This window comes from Dama dama, chromosome 23 (assembly GCF_033118175.1).
Source record: "Dama dama isolate Ldn47 chromosome 23, ASM3311817v1, whole genome shotgun sequence".
NCBI lineage: Eukaryota > Metazoa > Chordata > Mammalia > Artiodactyla > Cervidae > Dama > Dama dama.
In genome coordinates, this window is record NC_083703.1 from 35696819 (window position 1) to 35722311 (window position 25493).

General features: G+C 44.1%; 1 protein-coding gene across 1 annotated transcript in view; it reads right to left on the reverse strand.

Annotated features, from left to right (window-relative positions):
* The window catches only part of JCAD (junctional cadherin 5 associated), an 80209-nt gene that overhangs the window by 42059 nt on the left and 12657 nt on the right, over positions 1-25493 (reverse strand). The window contains exon 2 of the mRNA XM_061126362.1: positions 18275-18328. The gene's annotated coding sequence lies outside the window, so the exon portion shown is untranslated. The remainder of the gene's footprint in view (positions 1-18274; positions 18329-25493) is intronic.

Sequence of the window (25493 nt, forward strand, 5' to 3'; positions counted from 1 at the left end):
GCAGACAGCTTGCTCTGGAGCTCAAGGGGCAGATGGCTTGTGTAGTTGATCTTGGGTATTCCTGCCACTTTCTAGGGGCTTCCCAGATGTCGCAGTAGTAAAGAATCCACCTGCTAGTGCAGAAGATGCAAGAGATGCAGGTTCAATCCCTGGCTCCGGAAGATACCTTGGAGGAGGAAATGGCAACCCACTCCAGTATTCTTTCCTGGATAATTCTATGGAAAGAGAAGCCTGGTGGGCTATAGTCTATGGGATCACAAAGAGTCAGATACAACTGAGCACATGCTACTCTCTAAATGTGTGACTCCTGTGAGCCTCAGTTTCTTGCCGAATACTATGAGGACAACGACAGCGCTCTCCTTGTAGGTAAGCCCTGAGAGTTAAGTGAGATGAGGCCTTTTTAGCAACCAGCACACTGCAGGCACAAGGCAAGAAGGCAGAAGTATCAGCTCCTACCACTAACACCTGTTTTAATGGTGCTCTGTTGGCAGGAAGGCTTCATGGGAAACACCTCAGAGGCCTGGTAGGTTGCACTTAGGCAGAAGAAGGCTGGGAAAATAAGATAAGGAAAAAGCAAAGAAAATGATATGCAGAAGTTTTCCTGGGAAATCACAGCAGTGACATGACTTCTTATGAAAACATGTCTCAGGAATAGACAGCTTCAGTGATACACCATTCCCATCTGTCCTCAATTTGTCAACTCAATGAAATAATTCTTTTTTTTTTTTTTTTTTTTTGCTATGGAGCATCTATGTGCCCAGCAGTATGCACACACATGGAGCCAAATGTTCTCGCAAGATCATTTATCAACTAGCACATTGAGATCAGGACATGGTTTCCCACAGAACAAAGTTATATTGTTGGGTTTCTGGGTCAACCCTGCAGAAGTTTCCTAATGCAGCTGAACTGTTGTGTATTTGCAGCAGAAGACAACACTGAAGCAAAGGGAGAAACAAGCTAAACCAACCCACATAAAGCCTCTGTAATAAGAAACTGTTGGGACAGAAAGGTGGGTGAAGGCAGCTTTCTTTAGAGGAAGGTGACAAGATTGCACTATCACTGATTCTGGAGATGACTTCATGATTTCCTAGATTGTTGTGGTTTCCTGATACCAGCTCTCTAACATGATAACCTCATTCCAAAATTTTTGCCTTTCCGCTTTCTCCAGCACAGATACATCCCTGGCCCAGCTCTCGTGCCTTCCAGCCATGACTAAGATCGTTTCAGATGAACAAGGAGAATGAAAAAAATGAGGATGGGGTGGAGTGGAGGTGGGAGGTGGGAAGCAAGGAAAAAGATGGGAGCCTTTTCTGCAGATTTGGGGCTACAGTTGTGAAGAGGAAGAAGGGCAAGAGAGAAAAGGCAAAGAGTATGAGAGGGTGACTATCTAAAGAGCACAAAGAGGGGGTGTGGTGTTTCCCCAAATGAAGGTGGACGCTGAGGAGGAAAAAATCCATTGCACATTGGTCTCCAGTACTTGGACCTGGGGTGGTGGGCATAAGAGATGAGAACCAACTGTGTTTACATGTATATGCCTGTGGTCTTCTCTTCTGCCTTTTGTATACATACACACATGGGTATATGGGGCTTCCAATATGGCTCAGTGGTAAAGAACCCACCTGCCAGTGCAGGAGACACAAGAGACACGGGTTTGATCCTTGCATAGGGAAGATCCCCTGGAGGAGGAAATAGCAACCCACTCCAGTATTCCTGGCTGGAAAACTCCATGGACAGAGGAGCCTGGTGGGCTGTAGTCCTTGGGCTTGCAAAAAGTTTTACACAACTGAGCACACATGTATATGTGCGCTTATTATTATATTTTTAGAAAAAAGGTATTTCTTCATCAGGCAGATCTCTGTAACTCAGAAAGCACCTGCATAGGTTTTATTTTGCCCATAAGAGGAATCCCATTTCTTCCCCACTTCGCCTCTGAATCTCCCAATCATAGGGTAACTTCACCCCTCCCTTTCTCACCTACTTGATTTTGGGAGACTTAAACACAGGAAAAATGTCTATCGCCTGCTTATGTAATTGTGAGGAAACAGAAAATGTGGTTTAAAGCAACTCTGAGCGTGATGCTGCCCGGGACCCTGAGCCAGGATGCCTCCCTGGCTGCCTCCACGACCCCGCCTCCCTGCGGGTTCTGGAGAAGAGATTTCACAGACTCAGGAAGGAACTGGATTACTGAGTCATCAGGACAGATGTGAGATGACCAGAGCAAGAATGCTTAACGGTCTTCTTCAGGAAAAATAAAAATTAAAAAAAAAAAGGACAAAACCTTTGTTTCTTTGATTTGCTTTTTTTCAAGGACCCAGTGGGAAAAAAACAACCCTCCTTGCTTTAGGGCCTCAGTGATGACCTGCCACAAGGTTTCCTTTAACTTCAATATTCTTTGATGTTTTTCTCAGTCTGTAAAAACACTACCAGTTCTCATTCTCTGAAAAGATTAATGTTCTCGATAAGATCTCAAAGTCCTTTTTGTTGGCTTGTTCTGGAAAGTCAGACAATAGTGGTTATACAAAAACTAGAAAGGGTTTTATGTCCACAGGTGCTAAGAAAACTTGTTTTTAGATATCAATATTTCTATTAATTCAGAGGCTATGCTGCATAATCACTTTTGACCATGAACTAGGAACTAGGCATGTTTTCCCAAGTGTGCTCCATGGACCACTCGCTTCAGGATCAACTCAGGGGGTTCTGACTAAAAGCCAGATTCCTGGACCTCATTGGACACCATCAGAATTTTTAATTCCTACAGTCGAGAGCCTGAAATCTCTATTTTAAGTACATGCCCAGATAATTCGTACACATGGGCAAGTTTGAGAAGCAGAGCAAGAGTACAAGAGGAAGAAGTAGTGTGTGGAGGGCCTAACAGAATGATTGGCACATGATAAACATTCCCAGAACGGTAGCCATCAACGTCACTCCATGAGGCTGGAAGACACCCCAGGGAAATAAAGTGCATTAGGGGTGTGTTAACTGTTGCCTTAGAGATTTGGCACCAACCCAAACAGAAAATTTACAACTATGGGGATTAAGAAAAAGGATGACAAATACATTTCAGAACTATACCTTCACTCTAAGGAGACCGGATCTGCAAGGTTATTGCACAAGAAAACTCATTTTTCATCACTTGCTGTCTCTTTCTCCACTTTCTCCTCCATCAGGCTACACTTTCGTGGCCTCCCCCCCCCACCCCCACCACCACCGAGTGCCATCACCACCCACTGGAACAGAATTGCGGCTCATTCCAAGCATCCCCCTGCCTACAGACTGTGGTGCTTTGCCAGATTCATAAGGAAAACCCAATTCTCCTGGTTTCCAGGGAATGACAATGGCTGGCTGGAATTGCCTGGGACAAAGGAGATACAGATGTGGCTTCCGGAGGACAGTGGACCAGCACTGGCGTGTCCACACACAGGCACTTCCAGCCTCCTCTCTTGCCATCTCACACCAGATGATTGAGAGTCGACCAGAATTAAGCTGAGTATTTTCTTTTTTCTTTCATTTTTTAGAAAAAATATTTATTGGCTGGGCCGGGTCTTAGTTGCGGCATATGGGATCTAGTTCCCTTACCAGGGATTGAACTCGGGCCCCCTCTGCATTAGGAGTGTATAACCTTAAACACTGGACCACCAATGAATTCCTAAACATTGAGTATTTTCTTTATCCCCATGTGACTTTTTTTTTAAAATGGGAGATATGTGAACAGCTATGAAACAAGTTGGTTATCAACATTATTTGGAAAAAAAAAAAAAAAAAGAGCCTGGTCTCCTGCATTGGAGGTGCATTCTTTACCATCTGAGCCACCAGGGAAACCTTCCACTGGGGTAGAGAATAATATTATCAGGCTTTTATTGGGTCTGTGATAGCAAGTGATACAAAGATGACGCCAAGGCCGGGGGAGAGGCAAGAACTTCCTTTCATGTTTGCTGTGTGCCAGGTATGTGGCTAGGCCTTGACTTAAATCCTCCCACAGTTTTGTTACCAGGGTTACTCACTCAGTTGTGATGCACCAGGCTCCTCTGTCCATGGAATTCTCCAGGTGGGAATACTGGAGTGGGTTGCCATACCCTTCTCCAGGGGATCTTCCCAACCCAGCGATCGAACCCGGGTTTCCAGCACTGCAGGCGGATTCTTTACTGTCTGAACCACCAGGGAAACCCAGGGTTGGATGATTTTGAAGGAGTGATTTGAGTTGAGTGCTGAAGAGGCTATGAATCCCCCATATAAGAGAGTTTTCTACATCTTTGCTTGTTTGCATTCGTAAAACACCCACAGCAATTGGTTTAAGCTGCTAGGATTGGGTTTATCATGATATACCTTGGATTTGCTGTATCAGTCCGCGTGCTTAGTTCAGCTGCTGGATTCTGAGTTTTCGGTGGTAGAGATTGTTCATCTCTGTCCTGTTTTTTCTTAGGTTCCATATTTATCTCTTTGGCATCCCCTAATCACAAAGCCAAAGCAGTGACCTGGTTGTTTACAAGTCTTCTGTGATCTGGGGCCCAGGTTGTAAACTACCTCCTTATCTAACCCTCACACACCAAGCCGGTATTGTCCCTGCCCTGAATCCCTCCCAGGCAACTAGGGAAAGCCCTGAGCCCCAGAGCCCACCAGAGTCACTCAAACCAGCCAGTCCCAAGTTGTTTCCCTAGCCCTGCCTTGCCCTTTTCCACAGGCACCCCAGTAAAGGCTGTGGCCCGTGCTGTCCACTTGTTCTCCTCTGGCCCCTGGTGGACACTGGTGCTTCCCCCACGGCCCTGCGTGCCTCTCCTTTCTAGGGGAATTGTGAGTGACACTAAACTTTTCCATCAAAAGCGTTGGCCTCTCTGAATTGTCGCTTGTGCATGTGTGTTTAGTCACTGCAATCATGTCCAACTCACAAGACCCTATGGACTGTAGCCCGCCAGGCTCCTCTGTTTATGGGATTCTCCAGGCAAGAATACCGGAGTGGGTTGCCATGCTCCCCTCCAGGGGATCTTCCCGACTCAGGGGTTGAATCCACATCTCTTATGTCTCCTGCACTGGCAGGCAGGTTCTTTACCACTAGTGCCACCTGGGAAGCCCAAATTGTCACCCACCTCTATAAATTAAGACCCAAATCAACCCCTCTGTTCACTGCAACCACGAACCACACCTTTGAACAGGTAGATGAAACAACTGCTTGTTCCACTGAATTACTGAATGTATCTGAAGTGAAAAATGGCCATCTAAACTGACATTGTGCAAATCCTGAGTTATAAATCCTCACAATATGCACACAGTAAAAACAGTAAGCAGAGGGCTGAGGGTCACCAAAGGAAAAATGACCAGCACGTTTAGAAAATGCCTGAGTTTTCTTGAATTTTTGGTCTATTTGTTTTAAATCTGTTCTGAGTTTTACTTCTGCTTTTTCTGTATTCTATCATAAACCCAGCTTAGTGTTCTCAAACTTTATTAGCCTCTTAAGTTCCTGGTGATTGATTGACCATATATATATATATATATATATATATATATATATATGGTCAACCTATCTATATATATATGGTCAATCTGATATACACCTATGTATCAGATTGCTTGCTTTTTGGCTGAATCCTACAAAATTACATTTTCTAAAAGCAAATAATATAAAACATGCAAACAAGGGAGCCAAGGAGAAGAATTAATGGTTTGTCAGAAGCCAACTAACAGACATGAAATGTAAGTCTGAGAAAAGAAAATAAATCATTAGTGAACATCAGCTTTTCATCAGCAGTGGTTACAAAATAAAAGTCCAATCCCAGTGTCTCACTTGGTTGGAACAATTGGTTAGTAAACGCCTGGATAACTCCTTGACTCCTGCCACGTTCGTTTTGTCAGCCACCGTCCCCTGGATACGTGGAAACTTACTCCATTTGAGGGGGGGGGTCACCACTAATAAGGTCCAGTGACTCCCCATCTCAGCATCTGGGGTGGCCAGAGCCTCTGGGCCCATGTGGGAACCTGCACACACCTCCCGTGGGAGAGGAGAAATTGAGTGCAGCTCTCAAGTCAGCAGGGAGCCATGTGTATTTCCTAGTGTTCTCAAACTAGTGAATGTATTCATCTTTGTCTCAGTATTTTTACAGCCTTCTCTGTAGTTCCTCATGCCTGGAATGTATATTAGAACTTCTGCTGAAACCACCAAATACCTGGAGGTTACCATAACTAACTAGTCACAGATGTCGTATTAAGTTCATCCCTGTTTTTTTCCCCTCTCTACATGGTATACACTGGAGCCATAATATCATACATTCTTGGAACAGATGCTATTCATAAACAAAACTAATATCTTTTCCAGAGAACACTGCCGGATTTGTGGTCAGGGCCCACCTGCTTATCAGTGAGCAAATCTGTATATGAGGTTATGATAGATTTTATATGTTGAAGGGGTAATTTAAAATTTCCTAGTTACTAATTCTTTGCTGCTAACTCATAATAGATTGTTTCATTATTATTATTTATTTTTATTTTTACTTTCCCCACCTTTGATGATGAACTGCAGTATGAACAGGACACCATATGGGAGCAGAGATGGAGGATAAGAAGATAAAATATTCTGATACTGAAGCAATTGCAGGATGGTGAAACTGACTTTCAGTCATTTGATATAAAATGATAAGGTCTTTTTTATTGAAGTATAGTTGCTTTACAATGTTGTGTTAGTTTTAGGTGTACAGCAGTGATTCAGATATATATATATATATGCATATGTGTGCTCAGTTGCTCAGTCGTGTCCTACTCTTTGCAACCCCGTGAGCTGTAGATCGCAAGACTCCTCTGTCCATGGAATTTTCCAGGCAAGAGTACTGGGTTGCTGTTTCCCACTCCAGGGGATCTTCCTGACCCAGGGATCGAACCCACGTCTCCTATGTCACCTGCGTTGGCAGTCAGATTCTTTACCCCTGAGCCACCTGGGAAGCCTATCTATATATATATGTTCAAATAAATATTCTTTTTTAGATTCTTTTCCATTATATGTTATTACAAGATATTGAATACAGTTCCCTGTGCTATACAGGAAGTCCTTGTTGTTTGTTGATTTCATATATAGTCGTGTATATATTTTAACCCCAAACTCCTAATTTATCCCTTCCTGTCTTCCCCATTGGTAACTGCAAGTTTGTTTTGTATGTCTGTGTGTCTATTTCTGTTTTGTAAATAAGTTTATTTATATTGTTTGTTTTTAGAGTCTTCATATAAGTAATAGCATATGGTATTTGTCTGACTTCACTTAATATGATCATCCCTTTATTTTAGAGGTTTAATACCTATGTTTAAGGGAATATATTTAAAAGTTAAAAGATAGGTAGGTTTTCTTAGCTGCAGGTTTGAAACACTCATATAAGGACAATAAGAAGGAACCCTACAGATGCCAATACATCATTGCTTTGGAAAAAGAAAATCCTCTCCATTTTTCCATAAAAGGGGGTGACCAGAGGTTAGTATCATATAAACATACCTGGCATTTAAATTAAAGTCCATGAAACATCTTTAGTGCAGTTAACTGCCATTGCTGCCATTGCTACTCAGTAAAGTATATTTATTGAACACTCCCATTCTCTGGATTATGTGCTCTGTTTTATGTCCCATGCTATGTGAAATTGTTAGTCACTCAGTTGTGTCTGACTCTTTGCAACTCCATGGACTGTAGCCCTCCAGGCTCCTCTGTTCATGGAATTCTCTAGGTAAGAATAGTGGAGTGGGTAACCAATCCCTTCTTCAGGGGATCTTCCTGACCCAGGGATAGAATCAAGGTCTCCTGCATTGCAGGCAGATTCTTTACTATCTGAGCCACCAGGGAAGCCATTATTTTTACTAATGTTTCAAAATAAGAGTGTATTTTCCTGCAGGACCTACATGCACAAAGTCTTCTTTCATCTCACAGATTGTAAGCTTCTTAAAGACAAGACACGCAATGACAACCTACCATTCACAACAGAAACCATTAAGGCTGGAAATGTCAGCTGATTTTATTAAATTTTGGGTCCATTTGAGAAAAAAAAAAAATAAGGGTAGCTGTCAGTGGCTAGGAGTGATTTCCCTGGTGGCTCAGATGGTAAAACGTCTGTCTACAAAGTGGGAGACTCGGGTTCGATCCCTGGGTGGGGAAGATCTCCTGGAGAAGGAAATGGCAACCCACTCCAGTATTCTTGCCTGGAAAATCCCATGGATGGAGGAGCCTGATAGGCTACAGTCCATGGGGTCGCAAAGAGTCTGACATGACTGATCGACTTCACTTACTCACTTACTCAGTGGTTAAGAACCCAGAGACAGGGCTCACAAATCTGCATTTTATTTTATTTTAATTTTTTTATTAGTTGGAGGCTAATTACTTCACAACATTTCAGTGGGTTTTGTCATACATTGATATGAATCAGCCATAGATTTACAGGTATTCCCCATCCCGATCCCCCCTCCCACCTCCCTCTCCACCCGATTCCTCTGGGTCTTCCCAGTGCACCAGGCCCGAGCACTTGTCTCATGCATCCCACCTGGGCTGGCGATCTGTTTCACCATAGATAATATACATGCTGTTCTTTTGAAACATCCCACCCTCACCTTCTCCCACAGAGTTCAAAAGTCTGTTCTGTATTTCTGTGTCTCTTTTTCTGTTTTGCATATAGGGTTATCGTTACCATCTTTCTAAATTCCATATATATGTGTTAGTATGCTGTAATGTTCTTTATCTTTCTGGCTTACTTCACTCTGTATAATGGGCTCCAGTTTCATCCATCTCATTAGGACTGATTCAAATGAATTCTTTTTAATGGCTGAGTAATATTCCATGGTGTATATGTACCACAGCTTCCTTATCCATTCATCTGCTGATGGGCATCTAGGTTGCTTCCATGTCCTGGCTATTATAAACAGTGCTGCGATGAACATTGGGGTGCACGTGTCTCTTTCAGATCTGGTTTCCTCAGTGTGTATGCCCAGAAGTGGGATTGCTGGGTCATGGCTGCTATCCAAAAGTCTACAAGCAATAAATGCTGGAGAGGGTGTGGAGAAAAGGGAACCCTCTTACACTGTTGGTGGGAATGCAAACTAGTACAGCCACTATGGAAAACAGTGTGGAGATTCCTTAAAAAACTGGAAATAGAACTGCCAAATCTGCATTTTAAACAAGTTCCCTGGTTCAAATGAGCAGCAAAGTTTAAGGGCCATGGTTTGTGACAGATTGTGGTATTAACTTGCTACTGGCAGGTCCTCCTTGTGAGGCTTCCTCATCTGCCTTATAGACCTTGTTAACTACAAAGCCATTGGCTGCCCAGAATGGGGAATAAGACATTCACATGTGACCTAGCTCCCCATGTCCCTGCTTGTCAGGCAGTGATGTAACCTGAAGCAGCAGTACTGAGACTCTGCAGTCAGGTGGGTCTGGGTTGGGTGTCCAGGGTGTCATTCAGTGACCGTGTGTCTTTAGGGAAATCACTTTGTTCTCTGAACCTCAGTTTCCTTATAGGATAACAAACCACACTGTGGTTACAAGGATCAAATGAGACCTTTTGTGAAAGCATTCAGAATGGAGTTGACATTCCATAAATGTTAGCCATTACAAATGTTAAAGGTTGTGCCTTTCCAAGGGTTCACACAAGAATGAGTGAGAGTGATGTGAACTCCTGGCCATCACATGTTCTCCCAGTAAGAGCTCCCAGGGTCTTCATGTTCTGGGGACAACATGTAACTTCTGAGCACCATCCCCTCATTTGAGAACCAAGAAAGGAAATTATTTCTCTCCAGGCAGACCTTGTTTTAGTGTATTTTGCTTTAATGTGCCTCCCAGATAGTGTATTTTTGATAAATGGAAAGTTCATGGCAACCCTGCGCTGAGTAGGTCTATGGGCATCATTTTTCCAACAATATTTGCTTGCTGTCTCTCTCTGCATCACATTTGGATAATCCTCACAGTATTTCAAATGTTTTCATGATTATATTTATTATGGTGATCATTGTTACTACAGCTCACTGAAAAGCCTCAGGTGGTGGTTAGTATTTTTACCAATAAAATGTTTTTTAGACATAATGCTATTACACACGTCAGAGACTACAGAATAGTATGGGCATGAGTTTTATACGTGTTAGGAAACAAAAACATTTGTGTGACTTGCTTTGTGTCTGTCTTCACTTTATCTAGGTGGTCTGGAGCTGAACCCATAATATCTGTGAGGCCTGCTTGGATTCATTCACTTTTTGCAGGAAAAACTTTACAGAGATATTAGGTGATTAACAGATTGTAAGAAGGACTGTTCCACTTAGCCTCTTAATTGAAAACCAAGGCTGGTTTCCTTCCTTCCTTCCTTCTCTACAGATGAGAGAATGGTATCACAAAGAGCATGTGCATTTTCAAATTATAACAAAGGGTTAGAGCTTCTGAAAGCTACTTAAATGTCATAATGCATTCAGATAAGAGACCGCGTAAGGCAGGATCCTAAGAGCTCCCTACCTTCCACCAGGAATCCCAGGTATCACAAGATCCCAAGAGAACATCTAATGAGAGGACTCAGCTAATGTGAGATGTGATGGCTCAGAGCCTAATCTGAGCATACGGCTCTGTGTATGTGTGTGTGTGTGTCTGTGTCTGTGTGTGTGTGTGTGTGACAAGAAGTCAGTAAAAGGGCTAGCTTTCAGCATTTAGAAGAGTAGTTTTAGCCCAATGATGAGAGGATGCAGAAATGAGTTAGGAATCTTGACAAAAACACCGTGGACCAAGTAACCACCTGACACTAACTCAGGTGTGCTCTGAAGCATCCCTGAGTGGGTAAATCAGCGGGACTCCCTCTGGATGATACACACCATGTACCTGCCGCCAGGACACTACTGCACTGACTTGCACCCTTTTCTTCCAAATTTCATGGGAGGGCACCAAACAGGCAACTGGCCAAAGGAAGAGTGTGACCGTGTTACAAACCCACTGAGGACGTTCCCTGGCAGTACACCATGCTCTCACCGCCGAGGACCTGAGTTCAATCCCCGGGGAACTAAGATCCCATAAACCACATGGCATGTCCACCACCACCACCACCAACAAAAACTGACTCAAAGTTTGAGTGATTTCAAGCTCAAGTCTCTGTGTGTGTCCTGAGCCAGATTCTCTGACCGAGATGTTCTGAAGAGCCAGCCTGGCTGTCTGGCCCGGCTTCTAAACGTTCCCAGGTGGATCGTGCCTCAGTTCCTCAGGTGTGGGTGTATGACGGCAGGTGTAGTGCTCATGGCCACAGCTCTGCATCCATCCGGACACATGTCGACCATGATTTCCAGGGATCTGAAGCTGCTGTGACCCCCACAGGGGAGAGGAATCCACAAAGGGTGCAGAAGTCATGACCACCATCCTCAGAGCAGGGCTGTGGTGGAAGGTGATGGGGCAGATGTCTGCTGTGTCACACCCCCCAGTCCCTGTCCTGTATCCGCCCATCCCATCATGTGATGCTTTCAATACCTGCTGAGTCCTGGAAGGCAGGACCCCCCCCCCTTTTTTTCATTTCCTTCATCCAACTAGTTTTGAGAAGCTTCAATTATTTTATTTCAGTCTAGATTACACAAGCAGGAGATCTCTATAGACATCTTTTTCCCTGGGGCAAAAGCCTCTGGAATCCAGAGGGTAGTGGGCCGGGGTAGTCCTCCTCTCTGAAGGGAATAGACAGGCTTTGAGGATGGAGGATCCAACACAATCACAGTTCCCTCTGAGTCCAAGAAAAAGCCCATGACACAGACTGTGACATGCTGCTTTCAGTCTTCTTTCAGTAGGAGTCCTTAGGAATAAAGCCCTCTCCTCGTTAAACCCATTAGCCTAGTGACTTTCACACAGCTTTATCCCAACTCCAGGGAATGGCCTCATTGATCTAATCTTCCTGTCAGCAGCAATGACACTGGGTAATTGTTATATAACAAGTGAGCTAAGCAGAAAGGGTGCCCAAGGTTGGCTCCGACTTGGGTGGATTTCGAGACAAGGCTGTCCCCTTAACCCATTCTAGAAACTTACATTGATTCCAGAGAAAAATGCCTTGCGTCCAGTGAAGCCAGTGTTACATCAGAAATGCCAAACACCAAACACTGGCAGATGCCAGCCTGTCAGAACCATGCCATCAGATTATGGAGCAGCACGGTGGAAAAACCCAGAGCAAGTGGGGAGGGGAAAATGCACTCAAAATGAGGGCAGTTTGTCTTTGTTTCAGTAATATCTGCTAAAGGGGGAAAATGCATCCTGGAAGACATAGAGTAAAAAAGCAAAGAGCTGTCACACCTCTGCTTGCCCAGCCTGCCACTCCTGTTTCCTCATTTCGTGATAACATGCACTTCCCAGCTCTGTCATTTGTTCTGAATCTTCTCCACTGAGATGACAAACAGAGTTAGCCTGACGTTTCCTGGGGCAGGCGTGTTTTGACTTCTCATTTAGAAATGTGGTTCGTGCAGGGACATTTTGAGTGTTTGGTACCCCCTCAGAAATCTGACAGAGGGATTCCTTTCTTGAGTTTGCACAACCAGTGTTTTAACAAAATAGTTACACTGCCCAGGTGGTCCTTGATGGCAAGAACCACAGCTGGGGCTGGGTTTCAAAATGGGATGCTCCAAGACTGTGGGACTCACTCCACCAGAGAGGTAGGGCTGCCCCATTCACCAAGGGACCGCATCCCAGTGTGCGGGTTATCCCTTCTCTAGTTGTGGGGTTGGATTGTGAAGGGCCATCTCTGGGGGTTGAGGACAATAGTACACACAGGTAGTCCTGGGGAGCATGGCCTTGCTAGCCCATCTAAATTGGACTCTCGGGCTTCCCTGGTGGTCCAGTGGTTAAGAATCCACCTGCCAATGCAGGGGATACAAGTTCAATCTCTGCTCCAGGAAGATCCCACTCGCTGTGTGGGAACTAAGCCCATGGACCACAACTACTGAGCTGCCACAACTCAAGGCACAACTACTGAAGCCCCTGTGCCCTAGAGCTTGTGCTCCACAACAAGAGAAGCCATTGAGATGAGAAGCTTGCACATTGTAAGAAAGAGTAACCCCCACTCGCTGCAACCAGAGAACACCAGAGTGCAGCAACAAAGACCTAGCACCAGCCAAAAGTAAAAAAACAAATGCACAAGTCTTTTGAAAAATAAGCAAATTAATTGGACTCTGGTGTAATGGGACTGAAAGATGGCTGCCAGCCTCAACTTCCCAGAAATCGAAATCAGCATGAGCCCTCCTACTTGTTGAGGATGGAAGGAAACAAAAGCCACACTATACGCCTGCAAGAACCAGCTGCAAAGGCTGAATTGCCTGGGTCCCTGTTTTATTCAGAGGAGAGTTGCTTGAGGGAGAGAAGGGACATTCCCCAGCAGAATTCACTTGCCCAGAATGGCAGGCAGAAAAAATGGACATGTAGGTGATTAAACTGGGGAAGACGGGAAAAAACATTTGGAATCACAGAGACTATTAAGGACACTGCTGCAAGGCACCGGGAACAATCCAGTGCCACCTACTCCAGAGTGAGAGCTCCCAGGATTCTCTGTGGCAAGGTATGGGCAGGTATACACACAGGTATGGGCAGAAGGTGGTACCTGGAACTGAGGTGTCTACACCATTGGCAAGGAATTGAACAAAGAAATTTACTTTTCTGTACCTTTTTTTTTTTAACCATTTCTAAGTGTACAGTTCAGTGACATTAAGTACATTCATGATGTCGTACAACCGCCACCACTATATCCATTTCCAGAAATTTTTCATCATCCCTGATAGAAGTTCTCCCCCTTACATAGTAAGTCCTCATTCTTCCTCCCTTCAGCCCCTGGTAACCTCAATTTTATTTTCTGTCTATAAATTTACCTATTTATTTATGTTTTCTCATTTTCTGTCTGCTCTATGTCCTCAAGGTTCATCCATGTTGTAGCATCAATTGTCCTTCTGTTTTATGGCTGAATAATATTCCATTGTTTGTATATATCACATCTTGTTTATCCATTTGTCTATAGATCAGTAGATGCTTGTGTTGTTTATACCTTTTGGCAATTTTGAATAATACTTTTGGGAACTTTGGTGCAGAAATGTCTGTTGAAGTCCCTGCTTTCAATTCTTTTGAGTATTTCACATGGGAGTGAAATTACAGCTCATACAGTAACTCTATGTTTAACTTTTTGAGGAACTTCCAAACAATTTCCTACACGAACTGTGCCATTTCACATCCCACTAACAATGAATGATGGTTCTAATTTCTACATGGGCTTCCCTGGTGGCTCAGTGCTAAAGAATCTGCCTGCCAAAGCAGGAGATGCAGATTCGATCCCTGGGTCTAGAAGATCCCCTGATTAGGAAATGGCAACCCACTGCAGTATTCTTGCCTGGGAAATCCCATGGGCAGAAAATCCTGGCAGGCTACAGTCCCTGGGGTTGCAAAAGAGTCGGATACAACTTAGTGACTAAACCACCACCACTACCACCATAATACTATTACTTCCAGCACTGCCTGAAATTCTGATGCAAAAAGATGTTCTGTTAGTTTTTAGGGCTATCAATCAAATGTGTATATAAGTAGGAGGTCTACAGGTATATCAACTTCTTTTATTTGTTGCAGTTTAAACTTAGCAGCATTTGTATAAATGTTATATACTTTGAAGCCTAAGTGTAACTGTTTTTACCTCTTTCTTATAAATGAATAATTTTGAATATATATTTATATATCTCACACATAATGGTGATGATGGAACCTTTTAAAGTGCCTTGGAACAGATAGTAGTTTTAGTACAAAACAGACCCATTAGCTGTCAAATTCAGCTTCCCGTGGGAAGAAAAATAGACAGTTCTCAGATAGTGCTAAGAAAAGCTTTCACTTTTTCTAATACCTTAGGATATGAATTCTTTTGTAAAAAAAATTGCCTAGGGAAGACTATGACAGCTCACTGTTAATGAAGGTCACAAACTGGAAGAAGAAAAAAGGTTCTTTGATCAAATGATGTGAAACCTAAATCAAACTGATGCCATTGATTCCAGACTAAAAGTGCACATTTCCAGGGTTTTCAAATATGCATGAGTTCTCTGTTTGACTTCACTTTGTATGATCTCTAGGTCCATCCATGTTGCTTCAAATGGCATTATTTCATTTTAATAACAGAGTAATATTCCATTGTGTATATGCACCACATATTCTTTATGCATTCATCTATTGATGGACGTTTAGGTAGTTTCCATGTCTTGGCTATTTTGAATAGTACTTATCCGCCACTCTTTTTATGTGACCTTGCATTCGTCTTTACTTTCCAGAGCTTCCCTGGTGGTTCAGATGGTAAAATTGCCTGCTTGCAATGCTGGAGACCTATGTTCAATCCCTGGGTTGGGAGGATCCCCTGGAGAAGGAAACGGCAAACCACTCCAGTACTCTTGTCTGAAAAATTCCATGAAAGGAGGAACCTCATAGGCTACAGTCCATGGGGTTGCAAAGAGCTGGACACGACTAAGTGACTTTGCTTTCATTTTCACTTTCAATATCTCTATATTTGTCCTTTAGTCTTTACCATAAGATTCCCTCTAGCTCAAGAATTCTGTAATGAATCAAAGTCATAATTTTGCTTTCAATAAATTTAATCTCAAGTTAGAGCAAAGATGAGAAGGGATAGTTAGGGAGCTTGAGATTGACATGTGTATACTGCTGTATTTAAAATGGATAACCAATAAGGACCTACCATATAGCACAGGGAACTCTACTCAATGTTATATGGCAGCCTGGATGGGAAGGGAGTTTGGGAGATAATAGATACACGTATATTTATGGCTGACCCTTCACTGTCCACCTGAAACTATCACAACATTGATAATTGACTGTACTCCAATATGAAATAAGAAGTTTAATAATTTAAAAAAAAAAAAAAAAGAGCTGTGCTGGACTACAATGTGGAACACAGGTTTTGTGGAAAATCTGAGAAGACGGGCCAGTCAGAGCTATGCATTCACAGAAGGGTACTTGAAGGAGATGAGATGACTTACAGGATAGGAAGAAGGAAGGACTCCCAAGTAATGGACAATAGGAGTTGAGTCAAAGATGTGAGCAGTTTCAAGAACCACAGGTGTGTACTGGAAAGTGTGTGTGTGAGTGAGGAATGATGGGCTGACCCCCAAGATGCTCTTCAGTTGTTTTGCAACTGTGCCAAGAACTCTAATCTCTAGCGTCATCCATGCCTCAGTTTACTTGTTCGGTTTAAGAATGCCCATGGACTCAGGGTGATGTTGTCCAATCCATGGGGTTCTAACTGCGTGCCTTTCTCATCAGCACAGCAGAAATCTATGGCATCAGAGAGAATTTTGTTTAACCAGATTCTAACATCAATCTGACCTGCCTCTTGAAAAACCTATATGCAGGTCAGGAAGCAGTTAGAACTGGACATGGACCAACAGACTGGTTCCAAATAGGAAAAGGAGTACGTCAAGGCTGTATATTGTCACCCTGTTTATTTAATGTATGTGCAGAGTACATCAGGAGGATCGCTGGGCTGGAAGAAGCACAAGCTGGAATCAAGATTGCTGGGAGAAATATAAATAACCTCAGATATGCAGATGACACCACCCTTATGGCAGAAAGTGAAGAGAAACTAAAAAGCCTCTTGATGAAAGTGAAAGGGGACAGTGAAAAAGTTGGCTTAAAGTTCAACATTCAGAAAACTAAGATCATGGCATCTGGTCCCATCACTTCATGGGAAATAGATGGGGAAACAGTGGAAACAGTGTCAGACTTTATTTTTGGGGGCTCCAACATCACTGCAGATGGTGACTGCAGCCATGAAATTAAAAGACGCTTACTCCTTGGAAGGAAAGTTACGACCAACCTAGATAGCATATTAAAAAGCAGAGACATTACTTTGCCAACAAAGGTCCATCTAGTCAAGGCTATGGTTTTTCCAGTGGTCATGTATGGATGTGAGAGTTGGACTAGGAAGAAAGCTGAGCGCTGAAAAATGGGTGCTTTTGAACTGTGGTGTTGGAGAAGATTCTTGAGAGTCCCTTGGACTGCAAGGAGATCCAACCAGTCCATCCTGAAGGAGATCAGTCCTGGGTGTTCACTGGAAGGACTGATGTTGAAGCTGAAACTCCAATACTTTGGCCACCTCACGCGAAGAGTTGACTCATTGGAAAAGACCCTGATGCTGGGAGGGATTGGGGGCAAGAGGAGAAGGGGACGACAGAGGATGAGATGGCTGGATGGCATCACTGACTCAATGGACATGAGTTTGAGTAAACTCTGGGAGTTGGTGATGGACAGGGAGGCCTGGCGTGCTGCGATTCATGGGGTCACAAAGAGTCGGACTCACTGAGAGACTAAACTGAACTGAACTGAACTGAACATCAATCTAGTCCTTCCTCTGGAAAGTCTACTTGTTTAAATGAACTCCAGTAAAATGTTCAAAATTGAAATTACATGACAAATTTTATAGACAAAAATGACAAAACTCTGTATCTCTACCAACTCTTGAAAAATGGGCAATTTAGAATTATTTTTAGCATTAAACTGTCACCAAAAAATAAAACTGTACATGAAATTTTATAAAAAGGGATTTTTCTCATGGAAAAATGAACATGTACAAAGCACAGTAAAAATTAACTGCCCAGGAAAACAAAGCTTACTTATTGTCTGCCTCTTTTTGGATATTAAACTTTTTCCCTCCACAAAGGCCTGGTTTGTCCCTTTGGCAGACAAGTCTGTTGTGCTTTTTACTGACAGGGCAGAAAATAGAGTCTGCTACCCAGTTTGAAATGAGCTGCCTTCAACAACGCAATGAAGAGCTCACTTGTTTTTGTTTGCCTGCAGGATGGTGTCAGTAGGCCCAAGGTAGAACTGTCTGTCTGTATTTCAACCTCAGCAATTGTCTTAGTGCTGAACTTTCAACAGTGAATTCTTCATACTGAGAGACATGCAAATATAGCTCATTACTTACTATCTAGGCTGGGGGAAAATCCAGTTCCACTATTGGAAAAAGTCATTCAGTGCTTTGTTCCAACAGGCCAAAGGCCTCCTTACTTTTGTCACCCTGGGCCTTCTCACAGCTTATACTCTGGATCAAGAGATGGGCAATGTCCATCTAGCTTTTTCCAGCCAGGAGATGTGAACTCTTGCCAATCTGAGGCATATGATCTGAATATGTTCACATACTTCTTATATATAAAGAAGCTAGGTCTTCCTGATAAGTCAGAAATAGTTTTTCTAAAAGGTACACTGATAAATGTCTCTCATATTTGGAAAGTATGGAATGCATGTTTTAGTAATTTTGGAGATTTTTATCTCTTGCTAAAGAAGTTCCAATGTTACCTGTCAGAACAGCAGGATAGGACTTCCCTGGTGGTCCAGTGGTTAAGAATCCACCTGCCAATGGAGAGGACGTGGGTTCAATACCTGGTCTGGGAAGACCCCACATGCCATGAGGCAACTAAGCCTGCACACCATGACTACTGAGACTGCTCACCCTAGAGCCCACACTCTTCAACAAGAGAAGTCACCGTAATGAGAAGCCAGAGTACTGTAACTAGAGAGGAGCACCTGCTCACCACAACTAGAGGAAGCCTGCTTGCAGCAAGGAAAACCCAGGGCAGAAAAAAAAAAAAAATAGCAGGACAGACATAGAGGATGAACTCCAGATGTGGCAGCTGGAGCCTAGGGTGGGAGTCCTGGTTCTTCTGAGTTAGGAACAGCTGTGTGGTGGAGGCAGACCTGTTCCCCCAATCAGCCTCTCATGACCGCACATTCTCCACCCCAGGCAGGAAGCCAACTTAGTATCTGATTGTCAAGTTGGGGAGGAATATTGGCCAACATCATTTTGTCAGTAACACAATTGCCTGGCTTAACCAGTTCCCAGTGTGGGAGGGGAAGGTTAGTAGGGGAGGTTGTTTCTCTATCTCTAGTCAAAAAGACCTAGCACGGACCCTGGAACCTCACTGGAGTTGTCAATTTTGGCTTAAAATGAATGAAAACAGAGAGAGTGGATCTGGTAGGAAAAAAACCAAGCAGGTTGAGTGTGAAGATTATACACAGGTGGTTGGAAGTAGTTGATGTGACTTCCAACTCCCAAAGATAGATCATTAGCATTCTAAGAGCAAACAGCAGTTTTTCTCCTCCTGGGAAGTTCAGGAGAGAATGGTCACCCTTAGGACTTCCAGAACACACGACCTTTCTGAGTTTGGGGTCTCAGCCAACGCTGGAGGAACTTAAAGAAGTCCCCCCCCCCCAACCCCTAGATTTATGTGTTGACTTAGAACAAAGGGAGATGTCTGCCAGCTCAGGGTTCAGGTTTTAAATCAAAGAGTTGAGGCGATAACAAGATAAGGGGCCTGATTGCATTTCAGTTTCTTTCTCTTTTAAAAATAATAAGGGTCAGGAACACAGTGACCCCAAAGCAGGAGCTGGACGAAGTCCACTTGGTTTCCAAGCCTTGATGTGGGAAGAAAAGACATGACACGGACCATTGATCTCAATCCCAAGAAGGACAATGATGTACAAACAGTAATGCTCATGAATCAAAACGGAGACGTTTTATTTTCCCTCTTTGGGGTAAATTTTGAGAAGCCACTGTTGGTGAGGGTGGGACTTCTGCCTCCAGCTGCCTCTGCCTGACGGAGGAACTGAACTGTGGAGGTGTCGATGGGAGCATGGCTACCTGAGAGTGAGCAGGGTTCAGAGACCAGCATCTGTCTCCCAGAATCTCTTGCTCCCCTGCCTGTCTGCCTGCCCCATTTGGCAGTCACTTGCAAAACGACTGCTGTGCCTCCATCTGGGGAATCTCCAAGGAACATCGGGGATGTGGGCTGTGAAACGTGGATGCGCTTTCCAGACTTTTTATTTGTTGCTAATGGCTTTCTAGGGACAGAAATGTTGGGAGACCCTTTTGGACCTAGTGCTCACTAGACAGTTGTTTCCTAGGATATGGGATGGCCACTGCCATTTTTGTAGCCAGTGACGCTGATTTATCCAGGGTGGTGAGGAATCACGTAGGTGAGTTAATCACTTGGAAGAGACCAGCTGATGCCAGCTGTCTAGCAAACAGCAAGGCTTTACTGTATTTTGAGGCTTTTAAAGTACACACACACACACACACATGCACACTCCCATCAACTCTGCTGTATGTATAAAGCGTTAGTCACTCAGTCATGTCTGACTCTTGCAACCCCATGGCTTGTAGCCTGCCAGGCTGCTCTGTCCATGGAATTCTCTAGGCAAAAATACTGGAGTGTGTAGCCATTTCTTTCTCCAGGGGATCTTCCCCATCCAGGAAAAATCTAACCCAGGACTCCTGCATTGCAGGCAGATTGTTTACCATCTGAGCCACCAGGGAAGCCCGTAAGTATAAAAGCTATTTGCAATTCATGAAAATGTGATTGTGCCAAAATGAGTTCAAAATGTGTTTTGTTCCCAATTATGGTCATGAAAATGGTCCTTGTGCCCCACTAATGAACTTCGATGACCTGGTTACTCTCACCTTCTTAACATAATGGTGCTGATCTGCTACCATCTTTCATGTAGGACAGGGGTCCCCAACCTCCAGGATCTAATGCCTGGTGATCTGAGGTCAAGCTGATATAATAATAACAGAAATAAAGTGCACAATAAATGTAATGCATTTGAATCATCCTGAAACCACCCCTTGAACCCTGGTCCATTGGAAAAATTATCTTCCACAAAACCAGTCACTGGTGCCAAAAAAGTTGGGACCGCTAATGCAGGGGTATCACCCAGAAAGCTGCAGAGCCCAGCCATGGGATAATGGTGTTTTACGCAGTCCTTTGTAACCAGAGCTAATTTGACTAAAGAGCCTCTGAATACATCAAGGTCCCAGACTCACCATAGATACCACCTACTTCCTTGCTGATGTCTTGAGGCTGTGTTTAGGAGAAAAATTTGCACAGGTGATAAGTAGTCATAGCAGCGGGGAGTTGGGGTGGGGGGGATAAGCAAAAGAGGTGATGAAGAGGAGAAAAATGTGAACCTTCTAGATCTTTCCATTGCTTATTCCACACTCAGCCGAAGCTCCCCAACATGGAAACCATGAGTGGCATGAACCCAGAAACTGAAAGTCAAGGTGGAGGCAGCTCAGGAATGGTGGAACATTTCGGCCTCTGGGCAGGGCTGTCCTCACACGGCGGAGGCCTGGGCCCTGTCAGCTCACTGTCGGGTGACTTCTGCTCTAATTCACAGGCTATTGATTAATCGGGTCGAGGGAGCGGATGGGAACCGAGCCCGTGGTAAGATTAGAAACGACAGCCAGATGCAGACACAGCCTCGGAGACGGTGAGCACTTGTCTCACAGCCAACCCTCTCACCCCGTCTCCCTGCCGCGCGCGCACGCAGCTCCTTCCGGGTCTGACTTCGTCCGGGCTTGACCCTCTGCCCACAGGCGCACAGGCATCTGTCCTTATCCTCGCGGCTAAATAAACCCGTTCAGACCCTGGAGGATGAACAACAGGGAGACTCAACGGCAACCGACGGGTCCGTTGGTGAGAAGCTCTGTCTGCAACATGATTTCTGACAAGTTGTTTGGCATAATTAAAAAATCGCTAAACAGAGCTAAGAAAAAACTCCTCAAAAATAGATGTGATTCTGGATGAGATTCTAATGGCATAATGGACTCTCGGTTTAAATTTATCTGTAAAGGAAGTGCCTGTCAGAAGCAGGGTGGAGAGGGTGGTTAAAGTTGGCAGCTCGAACACATGGTGACTGACGTCAGATTTTCTCGGAGGGGCGTGGGAGTTAGGAAAGGGGGAGATGGGAGAAGATGACTTTATCAGCTGTCTGAGTTTCCTCGGAGTGGCAATAACTATATTTTAAACTCTAGTCAAATTCTTTAATGTCAATCTACTTTAGGCATACAACCAAAAATATGTTTTCTATGACATAATAGGGATCCTCTAGAGAAAGAAAGAAGAGCGGAGAATGGGAATGGGGGATGGGGTGGGCCAGGGGATTGTGCCTCTGAGTGGTGTCTGTGGGGATCCAAGTAGAACTGGATCCAAGGGAGACACGTATTTGCATGGTAGCTCCTGGCATAACGGCACAGGCCATGCAGAATACTAGGGGTTTACAGCTGTCAAAACCATCCCGGCCAAATTGAGACAGTAGCTTTGGCATACAGACAGTACCATGTGTAAAATAAATAGCTGGTGGGAAGTTGCTATATAGCACAGGGAGTTCAGCTGGGTGCTCTGTGATGACACAGAGGAGTGGGGTGCGGAGAGGGGTTGGTGGGAGGGGATATATGTATTCCTATAGCTGAGTTACATTGTTGTACAGCAGAAACTAGCACAACATTGTAAAACGATTATCCTCCAATTAAAAAAAAAAAAAGCAAAAGTCATCCCAGCCAACCCATCTCCACTATCCGTTTAAACAGGAGCCAGCAGGACAGCAGGTCCTAGCTCACCAAGCTTGGGGGAAGGAGCCCCTTGATGGTCTTAGGGACAACATCCCAGTCGGAAACTTGCTTTGCCAAGCACACAGCCCAGGGTCCTTGAAACAGCTTAGAAGCTTCGAGAAGGAAGCATTTTTCCATCTGCAGGTGGTGTCAGCAGCAGCATCTGAGCCAGGACGTTGGCTGCCGGGTATTTGAAGCTTGGACCGTCCTGGTCTGACTATTTGTGAACAACCCCCAGAGCCTGTCATATGATCACTTGTTCTCCTGCAGAGGCCCAGAGTGGAATTAGCAGGAGAGCAGAGTATGGGGTGAGAGCGAGCCATGTGGCTGGTGAATGAGCTGTGCTTACGGCTTAGCGTCCACATTTCAGTCAGGCTTTGCTGTTTCTCCACTCAGTACCTCTTATGAGTTGCTAGAAACAGAAAATGTTCTGTTGTGGGAAAGTGTTCAGAAAGAGAGACCATTAAGTACACGAATTTTGAAAATGAAAAAGATACAAAATGCTCCAAAGGAGCTGTGGGTTTTAGCCAGAAAATAGAAATTTTGGATAAATTAGAAAATAGCAGAAAGGTGATACCATAAACAGATTTCAAAATCTGCGGCTACACCAGGGTTCTGGATGTTGACTCTAGTGTACTTTCTGATTTTGAGATGTGAAGGAGCTGCAGATCCTGAAACCAAGTAATAAAAGGAATCTGTTGTGGTTTAGTCTCTCAGTCATGTTCGACTCTTTGTGACCCCATGGACTGCAGCATGCCAGGCTTCCCTGTTCTTCATCTCCCGGAGCTTGCTCAAACTTATGGAAGGAATCTACCGTCAGCCAAACCACGTGTTGATGTCACTCAAGTTGGGTGTGGTTTATACGTTGATAAAACCGGGTTTTTTATTTTTTGCATGTACATCCCAATGGCATACTCTTTCTAGGAGTGGTTTCTGGTGTCTGTATTACAGTCACAAGTCCACTGTTTCCTGCATCTGGGCACCCACATAGGTTTGGATCATTGGGAACTGGTGAAATTGGTGGTGCATTCAAGCTGCCTTGGAGCAGTGGATGAGAGAGTGGCCCAAAGCTGCCCCTCCCAAGACAGCAGAACAAACAAAAAAGAGGCTGAGGGTTTACTGGGCCAATGACGAGGATCCACTTATAGCATGGCTCGGTGCCTTATGTCCCTGAATAGCTACAAATATGTCCTGAACCCCAGACTTTTATATTATCGGGACAGCAACTGATATTCAGGCCTTCACTCCAGTCAGCATCACTGAAGCCAAGGGAACCCCAGGGACAGAAAAGAGCTTAGAGACTCAGCAAGTTTTTGGAGGACAAGTTTCTCTAATGGGCATCTCCAAAGTAAGCTCTAAACTCTTTGGTTTTGGAGAATACTGGTTCAATGATATTGCATGCAGTAAATGAAGCCTTCACCTGAGGTCTTGGACATCTTTGTTAGAAAGAGCTGGGGACTCTGTCATATTCTTTCTTGCCCGGCATTTTGCTAGGTCCCTGAGGACTCACTGAGATGGTTTCTGCCACATGCAAGGAAGGGGCATGTAAGTGCTCTGGGAAGTCATCGGGAACTTGCCCCCCTGTTTTGTTATTTCTTGTACCGAAGTCAAGATGAAAATCCATGAACTGTATTCTGGGGGCTACTGTGAAATATGGCCATAGGGTTGCTATCACTGTGAGAGGGGCCATATAGAATAGTTACCGTCTCACTGAAGGCAGAGAACCTTTACCACCACTGCCTGCATGACCTTGTGCAGCCCTGGGGAAGGTGGATGCTGGTCTTTGGAAAGAAATCTGTCCTGTTACTGCTCAAAACTAAAGAAGCACCATTCCTGCCTTTGTAGAGGGCAGCCAGCCACTCCCACATATTTTCTTCTTGCCCACGCACCTCACAGACTCGGCCTACCAGTCCTCTATCATTCACATCACCTGGCCTCCTGCCTGGCTTTCTCTCTCCCTGACCTTCCTAGGGTGTGGCATGGTTTCCCATCTTTACGTCTTTCCACACTCTCTCTGAAACGGGGATGCTGAGTCCCTCATTCAAAAAAGCAGAAAAGAACATCTAGTTCTCACAAGAAATTAGTTCCGTTCAAATGGCCTGAGTAGGATGTTTGACCTAGGGATGCATCTCTTGGTCTGGGGTGGGTTCAGGCTGGTCTGGTTGATCCCTTTATTCTTTTCCCTAACTTTGCCCGTGGCCCTGAGACAAACTTCATGTCCATCAACTGCACCCTGGAACTCTGGGTCCTTCTGTGGTCCATGCCCCCATTTTTCTCTCCTGTCTTGAACTTGCAGTTCCCAATTTTGCCCCTGATGTATAATCCACGACTCTCATCACTTGAAGTTACTTTCTGATGCCTGACTCATTTCTTCACTTCTACTATTCCTCATAGATATTTACTAGTTGGTGATTAAAGCTAATTCCATCCCTGGGTAAATCATGGCTTTTACAATTTTTGTTCTAAATTAAGCCCTGGGCCAGTCTTACCAGTAGCCCCATGGCCTCAATAAAGGACACCCAGTGTCCCAGGTGCCTTGTCTGCATTACCTCATCTCTAATCAGAGCATATAGCCTGCCCTTTTTGTCTTACCCCATTTCTGAGCTTGCCTCCCTGCCTGACCTACTATAATTCAGAAGTTTTGCTCGGAAGTATGCATTTAGTTCGTCACTCATTTATACCTCATCAGTCCTGGTTTCATAGCAGTTATCATGCTGTGTTTTAATTACTGGAAGACCTCAGAGATATCATGGGTTTGGTTCCAGACCACCACAATAAAGTGAATATCAGACTAAAGCAAGTCTCAGGAATTTTTGGTTTCCCAGTGCATATATAAGTTATGTTTACACTGAAGTCTATGAAGTGTGCAATAATAGCATAATGTCTAGGAAGATAATATACATACCTTAATTTTAAAATAAAAAAGGCTAACCATCATGTGAACCTTCAGTGAATTATCAGCTTTTTAGTGGTGAAGGGTTTGAAATATGGTGAGAATTATCAAAATGTGACCCAGAGATATGAAGTGAGTAAACACTGTTGGAAAGGTGGCACCAATAGACTTACCCAACGCAGGTTTGCCATGAACTTTCAATTTTTAAAAAATGCAATATCTGTGAAGCACAATAC